Raw genomic sequence first — 13,530 nt, 5'->3', positions numbered from 1 at the left:
AGACATCAGTTGGTTGGGCAATTAAAGGTGAATGACAGTCAGATTGCCACAACCATCGAGCACTTTGATGTTGTTTTCCAAATGTTAGCCACCTATAATTGGAGCACTTCTAGCGTAAATGAGCATTATAATGGTAGTTTTTCCCTCATAGAGTTTCATAAACTCTGAGAAGCTATCACAATAATGAAACAAAACTATTTGCAGTTATTTGGTGACAGCAACTATCTTCTCAAGTGGGGTTGCACTTTTCATGATGTGCTGAGGGGAGAAGAGGATCAAGTAGATGAGCTCATTCATGAGCTTGAGGCAACTTCACAGATATTGTAGAGCACCCAGTTGGCTCTTCCAGAGTCGTAGCTTCAATTGGATGAGATTAATTGGAGTTAAGTCAACTACAGTCTTCATCAACTATATTCATGAGCTTGAGGCAACTTCACAGATATTGTAGAGCACCCAGTTGGCTCTTCCAGAGTCGTAGCTTCAATTGGATGAGATTAATTGGAGTTAAGTCAACTACAGTCTTCATCAACTATATTCCAGTACGACTTCCTACAGTGGCGATTGTTGATGGCCTTATATCCACAAGTTATAGTTGTGAGCAGGTTGAAGATGTGGCCCCACTCATCACACTTATAGGTGCAGATGATACAGTTGGGATGAGTGCATCTATAGAGGGCATTGGAGAACGACATGTTGCATCAAGTTCTCCCATGGTTACATCCATTGCAGATGTTGGTGATGAGCTAGAAGATAGGGGTTACATTCAAAGCTATGACAATTAGAGTTTGACTGATGTGGGAGCTTTTTATTATGATTGCATAGGGAGTACTTATTACAACTTTTCTGACCCATATACAGAGCATTTGATGATGCATCAGTATGAATCGGCTCCAAGTTTATACCATCCATTGTGGGATGGGTTAGCACCATCTTTTGTAGATGGGATCAGTGTTTGCAAGTTTAAAACCTTGCAGTGTCGGTACATCAAGGACAGTATGACATAGTTTGAAAATGGTGGTTGTATTACTAGCTTTTATGGTTATTACTATCTCTGCAGTGTAGTTGGATGTGAGCATCAATTATATTGGGACTCCAGTGTTCACAGAGTAGGCAGTACAGATGGGTTGAGTTCCAATGAGTTGTTTACTCCATCAGTGCCTACAATTAATTTCCAAATGATTATGCTATTGATGTTAGTTTTTTCTCCCGGATTACTTAGGGACAAGCAATACCACATGTAAAGACTGCATTTACTACTACATTGCCACATAAGTATAAAACAAGAAATGCTGAAAGTCGCATTGAAAAGTTCAAGTCAATTTGACACAAGTTGATTAACCAAACAAATCTTCAATTACTTAATGGAGGAAAATAAAATATTCAATTTGACTACTCGTCAAATAATAATTCCTTTAATTTTGAAATTACGAATTGGTGGCCACTATCGACACAAGGGTGACATAACAATGTGTCCAGTTACGATAGGAAGCCGACTTACATGTTGAACTTCATTAAAGCAAGTATATCGTGTTCAAGATAATAAAGTTATATACAGGAGAACTATAATGACTGCTTTTTTAGTCAGTACAGTAACTATAGGATTAGTTTATCACTGGGACCGTCATGGGTTTGTCATCTGGATAAAGAGCAAATTGGTTCACTGTTACCTTCTATTTTGGAACATCTCCACAGTGCAAAACAGTTACTGGCCGGGTCTAGGTGCATCAGCTTTTCTTTTGGTTCAATTTGAGTGACTTACTATTTGTAGCAAGTTAGTTATCCTGGAAATTACTATATTTGGCAGTGGCTAGTCGAGGCTGTCACACTCCAGTACAGAGTGACATCAGTTGCAGTTTCTTGCTACCTTCATTTGGAGTGTTTCATAGAACTTACTACTTACACTAAGTCAGCTAAGAGCAAAGTTGCATGGATACGGATATGGATACAAATACGGATACAGTATTGGGTACGGATACGGTCATTTTTAAGAGATCTTCATTACTTCAAAAGCGATATTAACACATAAATATTTATAAGCTAATTTAACCCTTCACAATATGTAAAGATACTAGAGTTGCATTAGAAGATAACCCAGAAAATGGGTTGCTGAAATAGATAAACATTTTATTTGTCTTTCTCATTTGGTGCAGGTTTTGTTTAAACCATCCTTTTTTAAAATTGCTTTAATAAAGTTTTTTTGAAATCAAATTTGGGAAGATTTATGTCAAATCTTTTGAAAAATCAAATCCCAAAGTATTTGGCATGGTTGGAAAATCAAGTTTTTTTAGGCAGGCACGGGTACAATATTTGACATGTATCCGGGCAGTATCGGATACGTTTCCAAATTGGATACGGAGATACAAGCGCCCAAGGAAGGACAGAGGAGTTTCCGGCAACTCTGGCTAAGAGAGTTGCTAAATTTAGCAGGGCACTAGATGACCAGTCAAAACCCCATTTGGAGTGGCAATTAATGGTTGACTTAGGAATTACTGAAAAGAGTATAATTAATGATATTAAATAACTTATATTAAAGACATTTGATAAAGTCACTTAATGATCATTTAAAAGCACAATTGGGCCATGACCCATCAATTATTTCTTTAAGAGACTTAATTTTATGTTAAATGGTGCCCAAGTCAAAACTAAGGAAAAGCACACAGAAGTTACTAGCAAAGCGGTTACTGGCTAGGTCTAGGCGGATCATCTTTTCTTTTGGTTCAATTTCAGGGACTTACTATTTTTAGTAAGTTACTTATCCTAGAAATTACTATATTTGGCAGCGGCTACTGGAGGCCGTCATGCTCCAGTACAGAGTGTCACCAGTTGCAGTTTCTTGCTACCTTCGTTTGGAGTGTTTCTTAGGACTTACTATTTACAGTAAGTCAATTAAGAGGGTTGCTAAATTTAGAAGGGCACCTGATGACCAGTCAAAACCCCATTTGGAGTGGCAATTAATGGTTGACTTAGGAATTATTGAAAAGAGTATAATTAATGATATTAAATAACTTCTAATAGAGTCACTTAATGATCATTTGAAAGGACAACTGGGCCATGACCAATCAATTAGTTATTTAAGTGACTTAATTTTATGTTAAATGTTGCCTAAGTCAAAACTATGGAAAAGCACACAAAAGTTATCCAAATCATAACATTAAATGAAATTAAAGAAAAATAAATTAAGTCATTAGAGTGACTTGTGAGTAAAGATTCATGGTAGAAATATGATAAAAACCAAGGAGAGAAATCGAACTATTATGTTATTGCCTATTTTCTTTTGTTGACTGAAGTTGTTGGGATTTGATCAAAGAAAGCTAGGGTTTCTAAAATTGTAGCATTCAAGGACAAGAATTCTTCATTGTTATTGCAGTTTTGAGGTTGTCAAAGATCAATTGAAATATTGCTTAAGGAAAAAAGTCATTCAGAGGTCTTTACTGTGCAGGTTTGTCAAAGATCTATCAAGGGTTTGTGCATGTATTTGACACTTATTCATTGTAGATATGTGGATCATCAATGGAAGCCAATAAAGAGCAGATTGCAAGGTTTAATCTTGCTGCTACAGTACCCACGCTACAGTAATTCGTGAATAGTCAACTGCTAAACTGTTTGTGAATTTCAATTGAAAGGTTCAAGGGTTTTAAGTGCAAATTTTTAAAGAGCATTCCCAAAATCAATTGTGGCAGCCACTGCAATCATTACTAGCATTAAGAATTTATTACCAGCAGTTATCTACAGGTTCATACATTGCTGCCATACATTAAATTGAAATGTTCAAGGGTTTTGAGTGCAAATTTTTAAAGAGTATCCCAAAATCGATTGTGGCAGCCACTCCAATCATTACCAACATTAAGAATTTATTACCAGCAATTATCTACAGGTTCATACACTGTCTCCATACATTTCCAGATTTTATAATAAAAGCTTAAAGACCTATATGTATGAAAGATTAATGAAAACATTGTAAATATTTACATATTATGCTTAATAAGAATTGTCACAGCACTATTTCATTTCCCAAAATATTTTATACTTGCAATGTTATTATATTTTGCCTGGCAAAAAAGGTTTTTTCTTTATTTTTAAAATTGCAAATCAAAACTAAACATTCAAAAAACAAACCTTTGCAAGTTGGAGGTTGAATAACTTGTATGGATTCTCAGTATTTGACAAAAAGTCAAACCACTAGAATTGAATTTAGAACTGGTTGGGTCTTCTTACACCTTATGTGTTGTTTGATTTGAGATGCAACTCAGTAACGAAAGATTTTTGTGTGCTTTAGAACAATTCTTTCGCCTACAGTGATTTTCCATGTTCTCAAACTATTTTAATGTCATGATTGGCTTCTAAGTACATCGCGTCTTATGTATTGTATTGGCTTCCATGGCATTCCTCAACCTTGTTTGTTCTACAATTTAGGCTTGGTCAAGGTGGAGTCTTTCTTTTGCAATGCTCTGTGACATAAAAGATATATGTTTGAGCGCACTTCCCAGTCCATGAGGATATTTTTGCATTTGACCTTTTCCCTGACAAGTGTTGAGATGCACTCCACATAAGGCAGGTTTGCACAGTGGATAATAATTTTGCAGAATTCTTTCAACATGTTGGTTCAATGTTGTGAGTGCGCCATTTACACTTTGGGCACATTTGGAACCTATTTGTTGTACCCTTTTTTATTTCTTTGTTGCTTTCGAACCATGTCAAGTATATAGTGGAGAGGGGGGCAAATCTTCTCATGTTTTTGAAATTATTTAAGATATAAGTTGGGACATGATTTATTTTCTTGTCTGCCCTTGCAAGTGGGCTCAAGTGTGCTTTGATCAAGGTTCGCCTTTCTCATAATTTTGTGGATTTTCTCACCTCTATGTACTTTATTCCAAGACTTATATTTGGTTATCATGGACTGCTCAAGAATTAGTCGAAATCTTCTTCTCCACGGGTGCAGGTTCTTCCTCAAAAAATTTCCATGTTTAATGTATTTTGCGCTCTTGGCATTTTCTGTAGTAGTAGATCCAACATGCACAGATCATCGCCTCTATGTGATGGGACATAATTTGAACATGATTTGCATCAAAGCATGTTCTGAAGTGTCATGTAGATTCCATCTTGGCCTCATATTTTCTGACTTTCAAAGTACTTCCTATGAAATGTGAAAGTTGTAGTTAGTGGAACATGCATGAACATTTTCTCATCTCCATTAATTTTAGTGAGTGCTAATTTTTTCTTACATTGGTAAAGGCCTTTTCAATCAAATCAGTCATATGGAACCTCCATCCACAAATAGATTTGTTGATGTAGTGAGTTTTGTATTTTAAAGCACCCTTTAGGGAAATGCGAATTCACATGCTTCCACTCCAAGTTGTGAACACCGAGGAATTAGATGTCGGATTCTACTCATTTTGAGCCCCCAATACATTCCATTTCCAATCGTGCTTTCAGTCCAAATTGTGAACATAGAGGAATTAGATGTTGTATTTTTCTCATGTTGAGCCCCAAGTACTTTCCAACTTTTCCCCAAGTCCCTAGTCTCATCATGTGAATGGTTCTTAACCCGTCTAACATTGTTACAGAGTTGAAATCTTCGTTTGTGGGCCTATCTTCTACACTCGAAGGTGCTTCTACTGATCTCAGACAACTTGTGGACTCTAACAACATTCAACTCCGTGAAATACATGACCAGCAAGTTGAATTTTTCAGTAAACACACCTCCCTTGCTTTTGAAACTAAATAGCAATTGAAGGCATGGGCTTCAATTTGCAGCAATCCTAGCTCGATACCTCTTTCCGATGTTGAGGAGCTTGTCCAGGCCAGGGTGGCCGATGAGCCCATGAGATGGGTTTGCGAACTCAATTTACAGGTTTGCAGCCTTCCTTCACTCTCCATAGACCCTCTACCTACTAGATACTCCTTTCTCAGTGAGTAGCTGGGTATCACAAACATTTCACTTGAAAGAGCATGGATTGGACATGATGGCACCCTTTTCCTCAACTTCCTCACTTGCCCACCGCTTGAGTTCTTAGGGCAAGGAGAAAGCTCTTTAGTATTCTCATTAATATTTACCTTGATGAGAACCTCACAAATCTCAAGTGTCAGAATTTAAACATTCACAAGGATTAGCTACTTAGGCTAGACATGTTGGTAAGTAGGTCATCATCAAGAACCTTAGAGTTGTCATTTGTGATCCTCTGGAGTCCCGCTGATTCGGAGTCAAGATTCGCCTTCACAGCCAAATGACGCTCGTGACAGCAGTTAGGTGTGTGGAGATCTCCACGTGATTCCTTGAATATCAACTACTCAAATGGCAACGGTTCTCTCTTCTCCTTACCAGGTGTATTTCAAGATGCTATGGGGTTCAGTGACATTGTTTGGGTTACTGAGACACCTGATAGCCCTGCTCACCCTCTTCTCATGATCCTAGGTTTCCTATGGTTGTCTTCATTTAGAGATGAGGTTAGGTTTTCTAGTGGGGTCAGAGGTTCCAGTGGTGATGCATGCCTTGTCAGGGATCGCATTGAGGGATTCTTTCAACTGAGACATTTTAATTGTTGTCTAATATATTCTATAGTACTCATGCATTAGACCCTTACTGAAGCAATAGCATCTTGGGTACTTTGGCAATCTTGCTTCAACCAAAAAGATTTCATGTTTATTGTTCTTGTCTATTGTTCGAGGAATAGCCTTCGTTGTTTGTGTTCTCTCTTCTTGCAAGGTGGGCTCCTTATGTGTACCTATCATAGATATTGTTCCTATGCTCACAAATACTAATTCTATCATATGTGGGAGTTATCCTTCTATTTGTTTGAGGCATGCTTCTTTCCTAGCAGCTCAAGTAATGTGCAAGTTTGTCTTCGGCAAGGTTTTGTTTGGCATTAAGGCTTTCCGCAGCCTTGGGGTTTGCTTCTTGAACCACGTGTGGACCTATCCTTGTCCCCGCAAATGTTTCTTTGCTTAATTGTAAGGTTGTTGATTTCTCCTTTGGGGCAGGACTTATATTTTGTAATAAATTGCCTTACAAGCCAACTTATGGTCTTGTTGGCTATATAATTAGAGATCTAGGAATAGGAAAAGTAGAATGAAGTTAGCTACAAGGAGATAACAAAAATTTGGCTCTGTAAACCCCAGCTTTTAAGCTCGTCGATTGTAATTTGAATGAATATGGCTACAATAAGGTGGGCCTTATGCCTGCCATGTTGAATAAAGATTGTCTCATCATATCTACATTGGAATCTATTTAATTTCTTGTTGTTTCTCCTACATTGTGTTGGCTTTCGTGTGTAACTCTTGCAAGGGTAGCTTGGGAGTGGTTTTCATACCCACCAACCTTGCATCACTTAAGATGACATTCTTGACTGTATTAGTAGATTCTCTTCTATGGGGGACATGATCTGAGGGGATTTCAATGCTTGTATCAGAGACTTTCAAATGCCCCTTGATGACCAAATGACAGATTTTGTTTGTACTTTTGAGACCAATCTATGCTTTACAAGTCCTCAAAGATCTTCTAACTACAACGACAGTTTTCTGACACGGTATGGTTGCAACCTTCTACAGCTTTGTGCGTTCTGACCTCGTGATCCTTAACAGGCTTTCCTTCTTCCTTGGAACCAGCCTATTCACCTGTTGGTCTCATTGCACAGGTGCAAGCATGATCAACTATGACATCTCTTGCTCCACTTTCATCTCTCGCCTCCCTCTAGGCGATCACGCCCTTCTCGGGCTCATCCTCTATGCCTCTTCCCACCTCCCTGCGACCCTTGCCCCCTCTGGTGCCTCATCCTACTCGTACCCTCTTCTCCTTCGATGACGTTGACCGTGACCTCTTCACATCCCACCTCAAACAGTTCCCCTCTCGTTTGACCTTCACCAACACTTGTGGTACCTCTACCATATTTGACCATATCTCTATTGTAATTCGTGAGTCGGTCGCCCTGTCCTTCCCCCACTGCACCTCCTCCTCCTCCTGCCTTCTTGCCCCCTCGAGATCCTATCCCTTGAAGCGTTGTTTGACAATGATTGTAAGCCTTTCGACTGTTTGGTTTGCACCGCCTATAATAGCCAAGCCCCTTTGTTTCCCATGCTTAAGATCTCCTATCATCGCCTTCGTCATTATACTTTTTCTACCTCTCCTAGTGTAGAGCCCTTAGTGCCTCCCTCCCGCAATCCCCCAAGCTCTTTTTGGCATACCCTTTTTCCCCTAGCACTCCCCTACCACCTCAACCATAGACTTTGGCTCATTTTTCTCGCACACCTCCACCCGCCTGCACATCCTCAGCCAGCCAACCATTCATCCCCTATCCCCTGCCTCCATCATTGCCATCTTTACACCTTCACTAGCATTTATGAGAATGTCAGAATGTTGAGCAGTAGCAGAGTGGTTGATGAGGTAGGGTTTCAAGCGGTGGTCTTCAAGCTAGGCATTTCAATCTGGGGTTCATTCTTCATTGTGCTCTTTCATTGCATGGTCAACACGATCTTCCCTCCTTGGTCGTAGTACATCATCCATGAGATGCACAAAACTAGGCTAGCTTCAAGTCCCAGTAACTATAGGACCATCTTGGTTGGGCATACCTTTGCCAAGCTCCATGCTATTATCCTGCATGTCATCCTTTCCAAAGAACTTGACATAGCATTGTCATGCAAGAGGTCAGGCGATTTTTAAGACAGACTTCTAGACTATGTACCACATTCTCACTCTCAGTGCTATAATTGGGGAGGCTAGGCATTGCTCAACGAAAGTTTACTATTGCTTTGTGTATTTTCGCAAAGCTTTCAATTATGTCTCTCGATTGGAAGTCTTGGAGACATCGGGCTTCTAGAGACCCTTTTGACTGCCATTATAAGGTTCTACAAGTGTGACGTCAGTAGGTTTCAGACTCCTCGGGGACTTCCTGACCCATCCACAGTACCATTGGGGTGAGGCAGAGATGACTACTCTCCCCTACCCTTTTCGCTTTCTACATTGATGAGCTTGAAATTTTCCTTGAGCACTTCTTACTACCCGAAGATGGTTGCTACTCGTACCATGTCCTTATCTCCATCCCTCTCTTGCTGATGATGTGCTTCTCCTGGCCTCCTCTCCCGAGGGACTTCAATGTCTCCTCAACAGTTTGACCTCCTTCTGCAACTCTAGACAGCTCATTGTTAACCTAGGTAAAACTTGGGTCATGATCTTCAACTGCTTAAAGACATCTCATTTGCACCATTTTTTCAGGGGGCTGAGATTGAGATCTTATCTACTTACCTAACTAGACGTCATATTCTTTGAACCCCATTTCAATATGAGACCATCCATGCTGCCACGGGTGAACAAGGGCCTTAGTGCCCTTGCTTTTCTTGAGAGACAATGCTTCTGACACCATGTCTAAGTTCTCTCTTATGGATTCTTTGTTTAGGTGGACAACCTTTTATGGTTTCGTAGTTTGGGGTCCCTCCCCATGGACTTTGATTGGAGTTATGTTGAGCAGGTCCAGACACTCCTCTTGTGACGTATTCTCATAAGCCACCAATCTACACCTGCTAGTATCATTTTGGCTGAGTTCGAGAGTCATCCCCTTAAACCTGTCACCATCTTCAACTTGACTTGCATTCTACATCATCTTTGAGGGTTTATCGACTCTGCCAAGGGTCGCTACTGATATTCCTAATTTGCTAACCACTCCTCAAAGACGATTGTTGCAGTTGATCCTACTAGTCAAGCCCAGTGTTGGTATGCACATGCCTCAACTCTTCTTAGCTTGGTGGGCATTGATATTGATCATCTACCTCCCTTCCACTACTCGTTGGATGCTTTTATCCTCCCTACGCAATCAGAGTTGAACAGGCATGTCAAGATGGACATCTACATGAGGTACATTTACACAACTTAGATAGATCCCCAAGGGGATTCCATCTCAGAATGACCTTTTACGCTGAGAATTATATTGATATTCAAAATAGCATCATTGCTTCTCCCTCTATGTTAGGCAGCACTAGACTCGTACCCTGTGTATGCCTTTGGGCTCCTTTAGAGTGGGCTCCCACCGACTTTGAGTCCAGACCGACAAACAAATTAATAAGGATGGTAGTCTGCTTTACGACATGGGGGGTCATAGGGATTGGGTGGCACTTACTGTTCCACTGCCCTGCCTACTATGAGATCTGTGGGAGGTTCCATTGTTTGTTCAAAGATTGTCGGTCCCTTCTTCAAATACACGAACCAGCAGTGTTTGGATAGCTAGTGTCTAGGCAACTTGGATAGAACCTATACCATCCATCCATAAACCAAATAATAATACGATTGGGTAATTGGAATTATTATTGTGGGCATAATCTTAAGATATATATAGTATGACTAATTAAATACATGTCAATCATGACTGACCCAAAAAGGGGACATCACAACAATTTTGTTGAACTTTCTTGCAATAGACTAGGTCAACATATGGGCCCCCCTATTTGAGCACCACGGTCCTATCAAGGTGTCATGGTCCCACATGAGCACCATGGTCCCAAAAAAGGGTTTCTTGGTCCATTCAGGATATGTAGCATAAAGACTAGTACTCGTGCTCACAAACCAATCTTGTCATGCATGAGTACTCAAGTGGCTAGATATACACTTGCAAGATGAGGCAGCCATCTCCCCCTAATACACAACTTTGCTTGTAAGAGACAGGATTATGGTGAGTATATCAAAGGACCATAGTGGGATACTGTTGGTGTTTGAAAATGCTGGAGGGTTTTCAATTATCCCCATGAGAATATGACATATCTAGGGGCAGCTAACTCCCATTCTCAACATATCATTTCAGACACAAGGCCAACTATAAGGCATGACCCTTCTTCTACTTCAAGCTCTGCTAAACCAAGGCAAGTGGACTTGAGATTCAAATGATACCGTACCAGTGCAAAACATATCCCTCAATCTATTTACTGCAAATGAAACCCCTTATATCTCCTAATTACTCATGAAATGACACAGAGCTACAGTAGCTAAATGCAAAGCTATGAATCTCATAAGCTGAGTTAGGGTTAAACATTTAGGTCCTTCAACATGAAAAGGTAAAACATGTTTGATTTATAATGTTGATTTCAACAAACCCTCAGATATGCAGCAACAAGAACTAAGTGACCCTGTAGCTGATCAGTGCCTTAACCATTGGGCAAATCCATGAATCAAAAACATACATATGAATATCTGAGACAATTGTGTATCTTCAGATATCTGATCTATCTCTTCAACTTGTAAATAGACATCTATGTTCAGTTTAATTCTCATTCTTACCTGATATCCTCCTCAATAAATTTGTAACCCTGTCGATTTCTATGAAGCATTTACACAATTCCTTGAATCATCAGCAACAATGAAACAACATACAGCCTTAAGGGATTGCAACTATGACCTAGGCTCTTTGTTCAAAGGTCATAAAACATTACAACTCACTGAGAATGGAGACAAGATTCAACCGAAACTCAATCATCTACTGCTCTTTGCATTTATTTCCTTGAAATTAATACAGTCATATGCACGAAATGAAAACACAGAAAACACCTAACAGATCTGAACTATCTGTATTAACCTTCCTATTGCTGTTCATACAAGAGAGAGTGCTGAAAGAATGTGGTTTCACAGTATGGGAACACATCAAAACTGGATCCAAAACCTGGTATCTCAGTAATGACTGGTTTTTCTGTAAAGATTGGAACCTATACAATGAGAAAGAACGAGAATGATATAGCAGGAAGGGAAATCTCGGATCTGTTGTAAAGACGACATGTGTCCACTCAAAATTCCTTCCCAAGAAGATCAAAAACCTCTTTCTACCCTCTTTCTTCAATAAGTGAATCAAATCCTTTCGTTTTACCTCTCAAAGGCATCAAATATCTCAGAAACCTAATGATGAAAGGATGCAACTGATTTTCTGATGTTAAAATGAACACAAGGTAAAAGTAACAAATCAGTTGAAAAGTGACTTCCAAAATGCAAGAAAACTGTTTAAAAATGATTTTCTTCACATTCAGATCCCAACAAGCCTTTAAATCTGCCCTCTAACCAATTCAAGTGGTCAATGGTGAAAATTGCTCATTCTGCTAAGAACGCCCCAAAAATCACAAAGTGGCCTATAGCAGGAACTGGTGAACACCTGTGCACAATCTGACTTCATATTCGGAAAGTTTAGATTCTCCTGGTTCCGATGGTATATTGGAATGCCTATTTTGGTTAAAAATAACCCCAATTATGGCCCTCTAAAGTTCTCAATCTTGTTCATGGCTTCCATTTAAAATTGCAAAAATTTAATCCTTTTACAAAGTTTGGACTATACAAAAAGTCCAAACTTTATTTAAATGCCCTGCACGTGAGTTTGAGGGAAAATAAATAAAATATTTTAGATTTGCAATTTCCCAAATTCCCCACCATTCTCTATCCAGGTCAAACCTGTTGACCAGCCCCATGACACGTGTCAAGATGTGATTGGCTCGGACCCGCACTGCTGGTGCCACATGGCATCACCTCATTTGTCCTTATCATCACCACATCATTGCACCACCCGGATGCCACGTCATACTCGCTATGTCGCTATATGAACTGGCGTCCATCTTTCCCTTAGCGACATAGCGACGACCCTCCGATCTGCCACGTGGCACGATTCGGTGCATCTGAAATATCTGTCTGCCACATCACCGCCAGCCTTGGAACTTGTGCCACGTGGCACTTTGGGATTGGTCATTGACATCTGAGCAGAACCCATGTTCAAGCTCTGCCGATTTTTTGAAATTTTCGACAAGTCGTCAAGTCGCTTGCCGGAAATTTTCCCATTTTCCAGTGGCGACATGGCGACCACCGGATTCCAATCATGTTTCCAGCAACCTCATCTAACTCCACGAGGTGCCACTTGGCAGCTTCTGGTTCGTTGTCAAATCTAGAACAGGACCCACACTGCTTATTATCTCCTCGCCGGACTTTGAAGTTTTCCGACTAGTCGCTATGTCGCTAGCCGGAATTTCTCGGATTTTTCGGCTAGCGACATAGCGACTAGCCGGATTTTGGATTTTCCGACACCTGCTTTCTCATCTCTTTAATTGCGTTGTCAGTCAAAATTAACATCATCATACCTTAAGCTGTCGTCATCAACAAGTACACCATAGGCAACTAGCGCTTCAAAAAGCGCTTGTCTTGAAGACATTTCACATAATGTGTAGAGGAGTATTTAAATGCATAAAAGAATCGTTCCCTCCCCAATGTGGGATTAAGGAATTACAATAACCCTCCCATTGGACACTACTTCTTCATATGTGACCACTGCAAATTGAATGCCTGTGGGCGTGGATATCCTTTTGCTTTCCTGGCAGCTTCTTCCTTGTTAAATGCCTTCTTCGCATGGACTCCAATTGCATGGTCTTCTTTTAATGCTCGTGGTGTCTGCCTCAAGTCTACTATGTTGAATGCACTTTGCTTTTCATTCCTCACGCCTAGTCTACTTTCTTTCACATTTTGTCGGCTGCTCCTCTATGGCGTGAAGGTCTCTTTAATGTGCTTGTGTTTTCCTTTCGTTGTGATTG

At 40.1% G+C, this 13,530-nt stretch overlaps 1 protein-coding gene across 2 annotated transcripts in view; it reads right to left on the bottom strand.

Annotated features, from left to right (window-relative positions):
- Positions 1–13,530, bottom strand: part of LOC149553507 (indole-3-glycerol phosphate synthase, chloroplastic-like) — a 237,079-nt gene that overhangs the window by 70,382 nt on the left and 153,167 nt on the right. The window lies entirely within an intron of this gene.

The sequence above is a fragment of the Cupressus sempervirens genome, chromosome 6 (assembly GCF_028749045.1).
Source record: "Cupressus sempervirens isolate cs-2001-9-10 chromosome 6, ASM2874904v1, whole genome shotgun sequence".
Lineage (NCBI taxonomy): Eukaryota > Viridiplantae > Streptophyta > Pinopsida > Cupressales > Cupressaceae > Cupressus > Cupressus sempervirens.
The sequence above is the reverse complement of the archived record's forward strand: the minus strand, read 5'-3'. Positions and strand labels throughout refer to the sequence as shown.